The 14866-nt window shown below is 41.9% G+C and overlaps 1 pseudogene; it reads right to left on the bottom strand.

Annotated features, from left to right (window-relative positions):
- Positions 1-9224: 9224 nt before the first annotated feature.
- Positions 9225-14866, bottom strand: part of LOC129825900 (calcineurin-binding protein cabin-1-like) — a 100113-nt pseudogene continuing 94471 nt past the window's right edge.

Below are 14866 nucleotides of genomic sequence, written 5' to 3'. Positions count from 1 at the left end.
AAGTGGCTCAGGTAGTGCAGCTCATCCAGGATAGCACATCAATGCGAGCTGTGGCAAGAAGGTTTCCTGTGTCTGTCAGCGTAGTGTCCAGAGCATGGAGGCGCTACCAGGAGACAGGCCAGTACATCAGGAGACGTGGAGGAGGCCGTAGGAGGGCAACAACCCAGCAGCAGGACCGCTACCTCCGCCTTTGTGCAAGGAGGAGCACTGCCAGAGCCCTGCAAAATGACCTCCAGCAGGCCACAAATGTGCAAATCAGTTTTGCTTCCTAAGTGGACAGTTTGATTTCACAGAAGTGTGATTGACTTGGAGTTACATTGTGCTGTTTAAGCGTTCCCTTTATTTTTTTGAGCAGTGTATATATACCCTCCCTTTGCAACCCTTGTCACATTCCTTAATTCATGTTTTTGCCAAACACCAGCCCAGACACTTTGTTTACTATAATGCTGAGGGATGGGGCTGGAGAAATTTAACCATTCTCAAATTCATAGAGTGACAGTTCATGAGATCAACATTATAGTTTTGAGCATATTTGAAGCTATATATTGCTTGTTAACAAAGACATTGTTTACAAATAATGTAGTAACCTTGTATTTTGGGTTTTGATGTCGTAAGACAGTTATATTCTTCCAAAATTAATGGGTATATATCATTGATTGAAATTACCATTGAACAGCAGTAACTATTGCTGAATGTAGCTTTAATTCCTTTTTTTATGATGAACAAAATAGTCTGTTGAATGAACTTGTTCACTTTGAACTTGTGTGCTCCTGACAATAAAATGTAAGAAATGCTATCACATCTTGAGTCACTCTTCCAACACAGTTATAACATAACTGTAAAATACACATGTGTCATACGTAATTCATTTGCACTATTGGTTGAAACAATGACTTAATCTTGTCCAAAGAGGGTCTCTGCCATGTCTCATTCTCCATCTGAGAAAGTGAGGAGTGTGTGAAGGACCAATAAACCTATAATGGTGTAATAACTTACAATAATATCGGTGTCTTTCTCCAGGTGAGTCTTACCTGGGGGTGAGCCAGGTTGGGTGTTGGGGCTGGAGGCAGTGCCCCGGGGTTGTGTATTGATCTGTCTAGACAGGACAATGCTCCGAATGATAATCTCATTAGGGCAGTTTCCCTTGCAGGCCACAGTTTCTCCATGCGGAGAGGCACTGTATGGGCCAGCAATTAACAGTCAGTTAGCACCACAGGGCCAAGACACCACAGCTTGAAAGAGACAGAGGCAGAGACAGAATGAAGGCTGGGCACAACCTCCCCTCCATTCCAAAGGAGCCCTCCCTTCCACAATCGCCATCTTCCAGGCAAATCCACAAGCGTCCATTGGCTATGTGTCCTCCTGCATTCACCTGTATTCACCTCTGTTACCACAGGCTAAACAAATGCTAAACATAGAACCATTCACAGCACTTCAGCAGAGTTCCTCCTCATCTCCACTTCCTCTGGCACTTAAAGTACCTCAAATACCCTCAATAGATCTACAAACATGTCTCACTCAGCTTTGTTCTACAAAACCAAAGCAGTTTTCATACAGTCCCTATACAATTAGTCAGTCTCTCATTGTATGCTTATGTGTGCATATTGCATACAGTTCCTCCAGGAGTAGTATTGTATGGTCCAAGTTTCCATAGTATTATTGTGAGCCCAATTGTCTTTGTAATTTGCATCTGTGAATCTGTATAAGCCTATCACAGGAGGTTGGTGGCACCTTAATTGGGGAGGACGGGCTCGTGGTAATGGCTGGAGCAGAATCAGTGGAATGGTATCAAACACATAGTTTCCATGTGTTTGATTCCATTCCATTTACTCTGTTCCAGCCATTATTATGAACTGTCCTCCCCTCAGCAGCCTCTACTGAAGCCTATGTTATCATGTGGGAGACCATACTGTAAGTATGGAACCCCATTTGTGAGAAATACTAGAATCATTCAAAATTGATCTTGATACCTTAAAAGGGCCATAAAGTTCCAAAGTTTCCTTTGGAAATGGCTGTATTAAACCTGGCAACTAGAGAAACATCCCTCTAAGGAATAGCAGTTAAACAGGCCACAGGAGAGGTTTACAACTAGAAAGCCTGGGCTGTGAGAATATTGACTGGCTAGTTTAAAGAGCTTATGTTGAGTCAGTGTATATTTCTCCCATTACTCTAACAGACCCACTCAGAGAGACCTGCATTGGATTTTCACAGAACAGGTCCTCACGTTGACTCTAAAAGGCTCTTTTGGAGGGGGGAAAGACAGATGCCACATGCATAACTGGTTCCACCAATCCCCCTGCATAGAGGGCCAGCCTGCTAGTAGCACTCTGAGCTTTAGGAAGTGTGATGTGGTTTCACTCTCCTTATATGTGAAACCAATTGTTGCTGAGGAGGTATTAATCACAGGTTCAGTGTTGCTCTCCTCACTTTGTACTTCTGAGGACAAATGCATATTCCCAGGGCCTCTTGTGCCGTCTCCCTCCCGAGAGCTTTCCAGCAGGGGCTTACTACCAGTCACCCAGCATCAGTCCTATCAGAGCCATGTCATGAGCTATCAAAACAAGGATGGCACAGCTCTTTGTGTGATTACAAGAGTGTGTCTATTTCAAGAAATGGAGAAGGGACCAATTTTGATGTGAAATATTTTAGGTAATCATGATTTATAGGCTTACAGGGAAGGCTAATGTGAGCATGTCACTTTCAGAGCTAAGGTGTACATTTCAGTGGTGGTGGTGTCAATCCCATTACGCAGTGAAGATGGAGGTGATAGCCAGGTGTGATAGCCAGGCTGTTGTCCGTGGCAGAGGATACCGGCCAGTCAGGGTGGGTAACGTGGCTAACACATCAGGAGAATTGTGGCCTTGAAAACAATGACTGAGTTAAGAACTAGTGTAGCTAACTATAATCACAGTGAAGTGACCCAAATAGTTGTTATTCAATCTCTGAATGATTTCAATGAGTCAACACTGAAGCACTGGGTTGTAGATCTATGACAAAATATGTCAAACAACAAACATTCCCTTTATTCTCAATATAACGTATGAAAAGACCATCCCTAACATGATCTCTACACTGGATGTAATAAAGTTGTAGAAAGTAATACCATTGCCATAGCAGACATGGCATAGAGATTCAGAGAAGGCAAACAGTAATTACAGTATATAAAAATGAACTCAAATCAAATTTTATTTGTCACATGCTCCGAATACAACAGGTGTAGACCTTACAGTTAAATGCTTACTCACAGGCCCTTAAACAACAATGCAGCTAAGAAAAATACCTACAAAAATAAAAAATAAAAGTAACAAAGAATTAAAGAGCAGCAGTAAAATAACAATAGCGAGGCTATATACAGGGGCCACCAGTTAGTCGAGGTAATATGTACATGTAGGTAGAGTTATTAAAGTGACTATGCTCCAAGTGACTATGCTCACTCACCAAGTTTGTGTCAATAGAGCTAATGTTTCTTGGCTGTTCTCCAAGTCCGATGAGTCTACTAGGGCCCAACCTTCCTGCAAAGCATTGGTCCTCAGTGCGGTGTATGGCGGGGCCGCTGTCCAGGCCACTCTGTCTGCTCACTGATAACCTTTACCACTGATGCTCTACCTCCCAGGTGTCAGTCTCTGGCCATTTGTTTTAACTGTGCAGATCCCCTTGTGCTGAATAGTTAACAGCTGCCAATACACAGCCAGGCCCAAGGATCAGACGGCTATCCTCCAGCCCAATAAAGAGCCCCTGCAGTGGGCCGACGAGAAATCTCACACCTTTGGCCCACATTAACTATGCAGCATGCCCTTTTGATGCCTTAATTGGTTACTTTGAGGGGTTTGTATAGGTAGCAGTCGCTGGCTAAAGACAACCTGATATCAGTGGTGCTCCAATCCCTTCTGATTCAGCCTACATCACCTCAAACACTGGAAAGACTCACATTTGTTAAACCTGACATCAGGGCTATTACATACCGTAGTAATTTTGTGATTGTTGGCTGACAATTTCATCTCAAGTGCAGTTTAATGTTTCAGCTATAAACAATAACGACTATGATGTTCTTAATCAGTGAATCTTAAAGATGATTGCACAATAACACAGGATACATTCTCAAAGGATTACATTGATCTAACATAGTGACAACACTCCCTTTTTCTCTGCAAAACACTGAGCACAGAAGACAACTTTGTCAGTGAGGCACTTCGGAATTTGTTTAAAATGCAATGTTTTGGTGAATTACATTTGCATTCTTTAGATAAATACAGTAGATAATATACAGTCAGGCCCATAATTAGTCACCCTTGATATATTGTATGCTCATAACATTTAGGAAAATATATTATATTATAATAATACAATTGCTGAAAGAGATTTTGCTTCTGTTTTTCAACACCAAACCCACCACTACTGTGTATGGCCAAAGAGCTGTATTGTCATGTCATCTGAGCATAGCACCGGTTCCAATCCAAGTGCCAATGTCGTTAATCAAACTCCAGACGGTGCTATGGTCAGATGACATGAAAAACAAGCTTTTTTGGCCACGTACACACACCAGTAGTGGGTTTGACGTCAAAAAACGGAAGCATATGCAGAAAAGTACCTCATACATATGGTAAAATATGGTGGTGCATCTTTGATGTTATGGGGATATTTTGCTTCTACTGGTCCTGGGGTCTTTGTTAAGGTCAACGAAATCATGAACTCTACCAAGTACCAGGACATTTTAGCCCAAACATGGTTGCATCTGTCAGGAGGCTGAAAATTGACCGCAAGTGAATCTTCCAGCAAGACAATAACCCCAAACACATATAAAAATCCATAAAGAAATGGTTAATTGATCATAAAAATCAACATTTTGCAATGGCCATCTGTCTCCGGACTTGAACCCCATTGGAAACCATGAAACCCATTGGAAACGAGTGGCGCAGCGGTCTAAAGCACTGCATCTCAGTGCAAGAGGCGTCACTACAGTTCCTGGTTTGAATCCAGGCTGTATCACATCCGGGCGTGATTGGGAGTCCCATAGGGCGACGCACAATTGGCCCAGTGTCGTACGGAGTAGGCCGTCATTGTAAATTGTAAATTGTAAACATTGTAAACTGTGAATTTGTTCTTAACTGACTTAAATAAAGGTTAAATGTAAAAAAAACATTTGAGAAAAAGGCTGTTGTTTTCTTTGTAGGGTGCTAGAGTACTGAAAACAATATACTTTTAAACAAAATTTTCTCTGAGCAGTTGTATTAGTATAAAATAATATGTATACATTTTTTTGAGCATGCAATATAGCTCAATATTTGTATTATTTATTTTACTATTTTTTGCTAATTTTTATCAAGGGTGACAATTATGGACCGGGCTATAGGTAGGTACAGTTGAAGTCGGAAGTTTACATACACTTAGGTTGGAGTCATTTGGTTGGAGGATTTCAACAGCTCCACAAATTTCTTGTTAACAAACTATAGTTTTGGCAAGTCGGTTAGGACATCTACTTTGTGCATGACACAAGTAATTTTTCCAACAATTATTTACAGACAGGTTATTTCACTTATAATTCACAATCATAATTCCAGTGGGTCAGAAGTTTACATATACTAAATTGACTGTGCTTTTAAACAGCTTGGAAAATTCCAGAAAATTATGTCATGGCTTTAGTAGCTTCTGATAGGCTAATTGACATAATTTGAGTCAGTTGGAGGTGTACCTGTGGATGTCTTTCAAGGCCTACCTTCAAAGTCAGTGCCTCTTTGCTTGACATCATGGGAAAATCTAAAGAAATCAGCCAAGACCTGTTTTTTTGCTTGTTTTTTAGACCTCCACAAGTCATTCATCCTTGGGAGCAATTTCCAAACGCCTGAAGGTATCACGTTCATCTGTACAAACAATAGTACGCAAGTATAAACACCATGGGACCACGCAGCCGTCATACTGCTCAGGAAGGAGACGTGTTCTGTCTCCTAGAGATGAACGTACTTTGGTGCGAAAAGTGCAAATCAATCCCAGAACAACAGCAAAGGACCTTGTGAAGATGCTGGAGGAAACAGGTACAAAGTATCTATACCCACAGTAAAACGAGTCCTATGTCAGCACAATCTGAAGGCCGCTCAGCAATGAAGAAGCCACTGCTCCAAAACCGCCATAAAAATGCCACTGCACATGGGGACAAAGATCGTACTTTGTGGAGAAATGTCCTCTGGTCTGATGAAACAAAAATAGAACTGTTTGGCCATAATGACCATCATTATGTTTGGAGGAAAAGGGGGAGGCTTGCAAGCCGAACAACACCATCCCACCCGTGAAGCACGGGGGTGGCAGCATCATGTTGTGGGGGTGCTTTGCTGCAGGAGGGACTGGTGCACTTCACAAAATAGATGGCATCATGAGGGGGGGAAATTATGTGGATATATTGAAGCAACATCTCAAGACATCAGTCAGGAAGTTGAAGCTTGGTCGCAAATGGGTCTTCCAAATGGACAATGACCCCAAGCATACTTCCAAAGTTCTGGCAAAATGGCTTAAGGACAACAAAGTCAAGGTATTGGAGTGGCCATCACAAAGCCCTGACCTCAATCCTGTAGAAACTTTGTGGGCAGAACTGAAAAAGTGTGTGCGAGCAAGGAGGCCTACAAACCTGACTCAGTTTCACCAGCTCTGTCAGGAGGAATGGGCCAAATTTCCCCAACTTATTTATTTATTATTATTTAACCTTTTATTTACAGGTTTTACTCATTGAGATAACATCTCTTTTCCAAGAGAGACCTGGTCCAATAGCAGCAGGGGGAACAACGTTTCAGACAAAACAACTTACATACACTAACACAACATTAAAGAAAACTATAAGCACACATACAATACAACAAAAACATTTTACATTTAAAGCACGAAAGTCTTGACCAAAAACAGCTGGCCTAAAAACAATTACACTCTTCTGTGATATATACATCGATCAAGTGTTTAAACTCCACCAACGAAACTAGATCATCAAATTTTAAAATGTTCAGGAGAGAATTCCAGGACCACAGAGCTAAGTAACTAAAACTATTTCTACCATGACACCTGTTCCAATTTTTGGTACTGTTAGAAGCATAAGAGAATGGGACCGTAATTTATATTTATTTACCGACCTGACTAAAAAAGAACAGAGATAAAATGGCATTTTACCCAATATGGCCTTATAAGTAAGTAAGTCGCTCTGGATAAGAGCGTCTGCTAAATGACTTAAATGTAAATGTAAATGTATAAATCAGTGTATACCAATGTTTAAGCCTACGCAAGGTCAATGATGACCAGCCAACAGCGCTGTAGAGATCACAATGATGTGTTAGACGTTTCTAATTTGTAATGAACCTTAGGGCTGCATGTTATACTGAATCAAGTGCTCTCAGAGTAGTGGCTGAGGCCTGCATATATATAACATCACTAAAATGTAAAACTGCCAGTAATGTACATTGTTCCAGCTTCTTCCTGGCCTCAAAAGAAAAACAAGCCTTATGCCGGTAATGTCACACCCTGGCCTTTGTTATATTGATTTTCTTTATTAGTTTAGTTAGGTCAGGGTGTGACATGGGGGATGTTTGTGTGTTTTGTCTAGTTTAGGGTGTGTGTATTGTTTAGGGGGTTTTGTAGAATGTATGGGGTTGTGTTCAGTGTAGGTGTTTAGGAAAGTCTATGGTTGCCTGGTTTGGTTCTCAATCAGAGACAGCTGTTTATTGTTGTCTCTGATTGGAAGACATATTTAAGGCAGCCATGGGCTTTAGGTGTTTGTGGGTAATTGTCTATGTTCTAGGTTGCATGTGTGCACTTAGTCTTTTATAGCTTCACGTTTGTTGTTTTCGTTCGTTTTGTCTTCCAAATAAAAGAAGATGTATTTCACACGCTGCGCCTTGGTCCACTCATTATCCTCAAGACGATCGTGACAGGTAATAAAAACCTATTTTCAGCTTGAGCGTCCTTATCAAGTTCTCTACATGCACAGTGAAGCTCAGCCTATCATCAATCCACACACCCAAATATTTGTACACTTTAACTTGCTCTATAGTATGTCCAGCCAATGTAGCAATGACATTAGTAACATGCCTGGCATTTGAAAATACCATGCATTTTGTTTTACCTGAATTTAGAACCAGCTTTAAATCAGATTCTGTTGTAGGATATTAAATGCTCTTTTGGCATTTTCAAAAGCTAAAGATAAACTACTACCACTTGAATAAAGAACAGTATCATCTGCATAAAAATTAACATCCGCTGTTTCAATAAGATCCCCAATGTTGTTGATATACAAAATGAACAACAGTGGGCCCCAAATAGAACCCTGTGGAACACCTTATTGTGGAAGGCTCCCCGATATGTTTGACCCAAGTTAAACAATTTAAAGGCAATGCTACCAGATACTAATTGAGTGTATGTAAACTTCTGACCCACTGGGAATGTGATAAAAGCTGAAATAAATCACTGTTATTCTGACATTTCACATTCTTAAAATAAAGTGGTGATCCTAACTGACCTAAGACAGGGAATATTTACTTGGATTAAATGTCAGGAATTGTGAAAAACTGAGTTTAAATGTATTTGGCTAAGGTGTATGTAAACTTCCGACTTCAACTGTAGTTAACTTCTTCCTGTTGACAAGACAGAAAAGACTGAACAAATCACTTACCAACCCCCTCTGCCCTATCAAGGCTTGGAGAAGAGATATCTCAAAATGACAATTTAGGGGACGGGGATCACACATTTGGTTCACCTCATAAGAAAACAAACCTCAAATGTAGCTTTCCTGACAAAGGGGCAAATGACAAACTCACAGCACTTCATAAGACACTTCTGGAAGTTGCTAATGAAGGCTAATGACTTCCCTCGTGTCAGAGACTTCACACTGAAGTGTACGAGCCCTTTGACTAAAATGTCAGAAAGAGACAGGGTGGTCTCAGCTAGAGGAGATTGTGAAAATAGAAAACATGATTGATACACAGGGGACATGTTGGTGGAAAGAGTGACACTTTGCCACAGGTTGTTTTGTTTAGGTCAAACTTGACTGGAATTGTAGTCTGTAGAACTAAATGACATTGAGGTTGTCTTGCCAATTGGTCTAGACTACTGTATACATACAGCTTTTGCAACCAATACATAACCATTACAGCTGCCAGAGGTTGAAGTTCAAACTAAATATGAAAACAAACAGAAAATGTAAGTCATGGAAATAAGAGTTAAAGAGCAAAGACCAGGTATGAGTGTATCAAGTATATTTTTGTTGTGACATCTTTAATGTGGCAAGTCAATATGTAGAGAACAACTCCCCAGCCTGAGCTAAGGTTGAAGAGCAGAAGAAAAGCCTTGAACCCAAAGTCACCTTTCAGCCATTCTATATTCCCATAAGAAGCTCAGCAGTAGAAATACAAAACAGTATTTTACACCAAAAAATACAAACATCCATTTACAGGCAGTCAAGCAAGACTTGTTTGGGCAATGTCCTTTACAATTATTAATTCATAATTTCTTCCTTTTTAAAAAGTCTTGTTTTTGACAATAAACATATCCTTCTTTTTATAGAAAACAATCTGTAAAAAACATTATATTGTCTTCTGTACAACTGACTAGCTATCCCCTTTCCGACTTTACTTTGAATTTAAACCTATTTACCAAAACTGATCCATCGAAGGCATTTTGTCTGAATTAGGAACATCCACACCTTCCCTTACAATGCCAGTGAATTCAGTTAATTAACTGAAGCACAACTGATTAAGTTAAATTGAATTTGTTTCCTAAATTGACTAGAATGGAGATGTACTTGACCCAAATGCTAAATAAACACCCGAACCCTATAAGAGTTGCCTCATTGGAAAATATGTTTTAAGTGTGATGTACAAAAGCTAATTCAGGCTAATCCAAAACATCTCTCTGTCTATTATCCTGAGCAATGCTGGTGACAAGACCTCTTCCTGGTAAAGACTTCTCCAAGCTACAAATCCACACAGAAACAAAGGACAAAATCAAACGAGACTTGAAATAATACAGTGGAGTACAAAAATAGAACAAACAAAAGACGAATCAAAGACATCACACGTGAAAGTGCAAACATGTCCAATCTGCTACAGGTTATTAATAAGCTTTGGAGAAGTAGGTTCCTCAACATTGCGTTAGGAGGCCCATATAAAAGCCTGGTTTGCAGCTGATGGTCCTCAGTAAATCGTAGTGTCCATGAAATTACAGGTCACACACAAATGTGGGTTTCTTGCAGTTTAGGTTCTTATATCAATGTGTATGGACAAAAGTTGGCTGGCAAGAGTCATATGTTGCCATGGCACATATGTTGAAGTACCTCGGTGTAGGATGTTGCATCCCACCAACAAGGATGTAGCTGCAGTTGAAATATAGTAAAAGCAGGCTGAATTTTTGTCCCCATTACTTGTGAAAGATGCATAATCACAGCCAAGGATGCCAATTGCATTGCAGGCTAAGAATGTGTCTGCATAGCAACAATCCACAAATTCTTACCATGTAACTTACAGTAAGTGTTGGTCATCATTCTACACCCTTTCCCATTTTCATGTGAAAGACTATGGAGACCGTGGCTACCTGGCAGGTGTGATGAGTGTAAAATGGCACTTTGCTAAATTGTTGTTGAACTAAAAAGTCATCCACAGTGTGACTTTCTAGAGCTTTTTCCCATTCAATACAAGATAGACCAACTGCACCAACACAGAGACACTAGCTGCAGTGACATGTACCATTCCATTGTTTCAAGACAAGGTGGAAGGGTTGGTGGTAGTCAGGTCTAGCTCAAATGAGCAGCCTGGGTTTGTTCACTCTTGTAGCTGTGAGAAGGGGACAATGGGGTGGGGGGAGGGGCACAGCTGGTCAGTAGCTCAGATGTCCATGTAATCATCCTCCTCATCGCCATCGTCTGATTCACTCTCCAGAGAGGATTCCTGGCTGGAGGTCTCCTGCACCTCCAGGGCTGGCTGGCTCAGCGTCTCCTTCTTCACTGTGGCCGCCGACTGGGAGGACAGGATCACGTTCTGCACAGGGGATAGGAACAGGAACAGGGGACAAAGAACAGGAGGGGTTTAGTCTGATTGACAAACAGTTTAACAGACAGCGTGAAAAGATAGAAAGTGGCCAGAGATAGATCAATTGATGGAATCGATAGAAGGGGAAAGAGAGAGGAAGCGGGAAAGTACCTTGAGTCTCTGCTTGGTTTCCTCTGAGATACTTCCTTTGGGGGAGAGCAGGGTGGGTGTAGGCGGGGTGACGGTAATTTCCGGGGGGAACTTGGTGGAGGGGATGAAGAGCTTTGGCATGTTGGGGGGGATGCGGGAGCGGACACGACTGGGGTCCAACATCTTAGACTGCTCATTGCTGCCATACAGCTGCTCGTCTGAACATTAGAGATATAGAAACATTATGAGAACGTCTAACAAGAATCCTCTCCTCCACTTACTAGAATTCTTACTTTCCCGCTTGGTATTTCCTGGTTGTAAATGTTCTTACCTGAGCAGGGTTGTGTGGTACTACAGGAAGCAGGCTCGTCATGGTGCCAGCCTGCAGCCTCCTGCCCTGGGGACACAGTGGCCAGCTTCATCTGTTGGCAAAGATGAGACTCCTGCTGTCTGTAGGACAGTCCCTCTGCGGGCTCCTCAAGTTCATCTGGAGAAACAACCACGTCACATGACCTGGCTGGGTCACAATCCATACATCATCCAAACACACCAGCATAGAGAAGAAAGACAAGATGACAGGTTCTCACTCATACTTCTGGGGTTAGCAGAATAATCCATTTAATTTCAGACTGATTTAATATGCAGTGCACTATACTATAACAACGATGTTTGTAATGACCAACATTAACATGAGGTTACTGGAACATAAATGTCATTTCTATACACAAACACTGGTTTCAAATATTGTTCCAGGCTGCCATAACAGACCCCACAATGAACGCTGGAGGCAGATAGGATATGAGGGAAGGTAATGCCTCAGCCTGCCTGCCTGTGAGAATAACATCCCCATGTGGCAACGTACAATAGCAGCACTGACAGTAAATACAATAATCCCACTCCCTCTCTACCGAAACTCTTCATTCAGGTTGCCTGGGAAACCATTGGTAGATTGCAGTGCCAAGCTGCCCGATGCTGAGCACTGATCACCTTAACCTCATGTATGTGTGTGTGTGTGTGGATGATATCCTTCTTGAATCCTTAAATATTTAATGTACTCAACAATCAGGATTGTAAACTAAAGAGGCTTGACATAGTTGTGTCATACAGAAACAATGCATCATCAGGAGAACAGTGTTCCAAGTTAAAGACAAATCATTATTTTATACACTTCCATCTGTAAGTGTCAACAGATGTACTATGTACTAGGGAGACAAGTGACTTACTAAAACAGAAACCATTCAACCAGTTCATAGTGTACAGTAGTTACGTAACACAGCTCTGAGTGGGCAAGTGTGCCCCCTGCTGTCTGTCTATATAATTACAGCAAGAGAGAGCAGCTTAGACAGTCTCATTTATCCTTCTCCCCAAGAGCAGCAGGTACCACGCAGGGAATCATCAACTGCAGATACAGCACAGTGAACACAACCAGTTTGCAGCGTAATTACTACAGGTGTTACAAATCAATTCACATTACACTATTCTCCAAAGAGGAACTACGCAATTGTATTTAAAATGTTTGATGATCATGTCCTCTTTGTAGCAGCATACTTTAAACTGCTTGAGTGTTTTCAAACAGAACAGGCAGTTTCACTGCTGTGCATTGTGAAATGTACTGAGATGAGGGATGAAACTGACCTGTTTGGGGGTTGAAGGCCATAGTTGAAGCAGGGTGGATGGGCAGGGGGGCTCTCCTGTGCTGGGGCTGCTCGTGGGAGCCGCTGGCTGGAGGTCTGGGCACCTTGCCCAGGGGCTCGTACTGGAGTTTGGCTTGTCTGTCCTGGATCTGGATGGACAGAGGGTGGCAGGCAGTGTGGCTGAGCAAGACTGGGGTTGGCAGAGAGGCAGGGAAGAAGATGTCGTGGTTATCCTTGGTGTACTTGGGTGTTGTCGGGGCATCACCGGCAGACTGAGAAAGATAAAGACAGAGTGTGGAAATAAGGAGAGGAGCGCCTGACCTTGAGTGCCCATCTGCAGTAGAATCTTTCCTCTGTACAGATACTGTAGATAGAGCGCAGATAGAACACTGAGAAATGCATATCTGCTTCCCTGGAGGGAAAATGTCCCAGACATAGAACCACCGTAGAAATAGGTTGAGTCATCATAGCTGATACCATCTCACTGTTTACACTGTCAGATGGTACTATTACGCTGGCTTTATGCTAGAGCAGTGTCCTGTGGAGGTCTTACTTCTCTGTGTTGCCAGAAGACACCGACCCTACGGGGTCTGAACACAATTATGGTTACATTAAGACACCGTGGAGCCGGTGTGAGACATGGGTCCGAAAACATACCTCAATGCAGGGATGGAACACGCCACTTTACTCCAAATTGTACCTTCTCAATGCATCAATGTAGATAAAGGTAACATTTAAAGTACAGTGGCATATCCCATCCCTGCACTGAAGTACGTTTTCCGACCCATATCTCATGCCGGCTCCAAGGTGTCTTAAAGTAACCATGATTACGTTGTGTCCCCAGTGCAGCTCAGTGTAAATGGTCGGTATCTTCTGGCATGTTTTGAGGACCACTCATAAACACAAGAGCTGCACAAACAACCTGTGACAACAGCCACCCTGCTCTCACAACTGCTGTCATGGCAACCAGGAAGAACACAGCCAATGGCAAACGGCATGAATACAGATTCTGTTCAGTTTCCCCTCTAAAATAGGAGAGCATTGAACTGAATACCATATCTTCTTTTAAAAGTAGCCGAATAGGAGGGAGACATTGGATAACTGGGAAGGAGGAATTAGAGGCAGGGCACTGATAATGATATACAGAAGTATATAATAGTATCATGACTTATTTCCAAGTTGTGGCAATGTGACTACCAAACACGGCCGTAGCTACATATCAAGTTGAAGGCCGACCGGACTAAATTATCCTTATCACTGCGATTTAAAAATAATCGGTTCAAGGCCATACACTGAGTGTACAAAACATTAGGAACACCTGCTCTTTCTATGACATACAGTTTCCCGTGTGTATCAAGAATGGTCAACCACCCAAAGGACATCAAGCCAATTTGACAACTGTGGGAAACATGGGAGTCAACATGGGCAGCACACTGTTGAACGAGTCCATACCCCAAAGAATTGAGGCTGTTCTGAGGGCAAAATGGGGATACAACAACGCAATATTAGGAGGGTGTTCCTAATATTTTGTACACTCAGTGTACATCTGGTGTATTAGAAGCAATTAAATTGTTTACGACACAATACAAACACATACAAACATCCACAACATCACCACTGCCCAGACCTGCCTGCTCACACCCACATCTCCAGTGCCCGCATCACTCTCTGCCACATGGCCACAAACTGCACCATTTAGTGTCTCCATCGCCCACGCATTTTCAACATTTAGATAATAAAGCATTTGAGCTATACATAGTGTTAACGATGGCGGATTGGTTGATTTCCAGTTATCTATGTTTTTTTCAAGATGATTGACGAGAAAAGTATCATCCAACCCATCGGGTATCTCACTGCACCCTCATATGCCATGTCTTGAAATATGCCATGTCTTGAAATACGCAGACAGACGGATTAAAAAGTACATTTACATTGTAATACTTCTGACAGCAAACTTTATAGCTCCGCCCATAACTTTTGGACTTTATAACATTCCCTGAAGGCATGGATTATTGAGTCATTGCTAGTTTTACACTTAAGACATGGCTGCCATTGATTGTGCTGTAGAATTTGTGAATTTTGTCTCTTGTA

This window comes from Salvelinus fontinalis, chromosome 28 (assembly GCF_029448725.1).
Source record: "Salvelinus fontinalis isolate EN_2023a chromosome 28, ASM2944872v1, whole genome shotgun sequence".
NCBI lineage: Eukaryota > Metazoa > Chordata > Actinopteri > Salmoniformes > Salmonidae > Salvelinus > Salvelinus fontinalis.
Note: the sequence above shows the minus strand (reverse complement) of the source record. Positions and strands in the feature narration are given on the sequence as shown.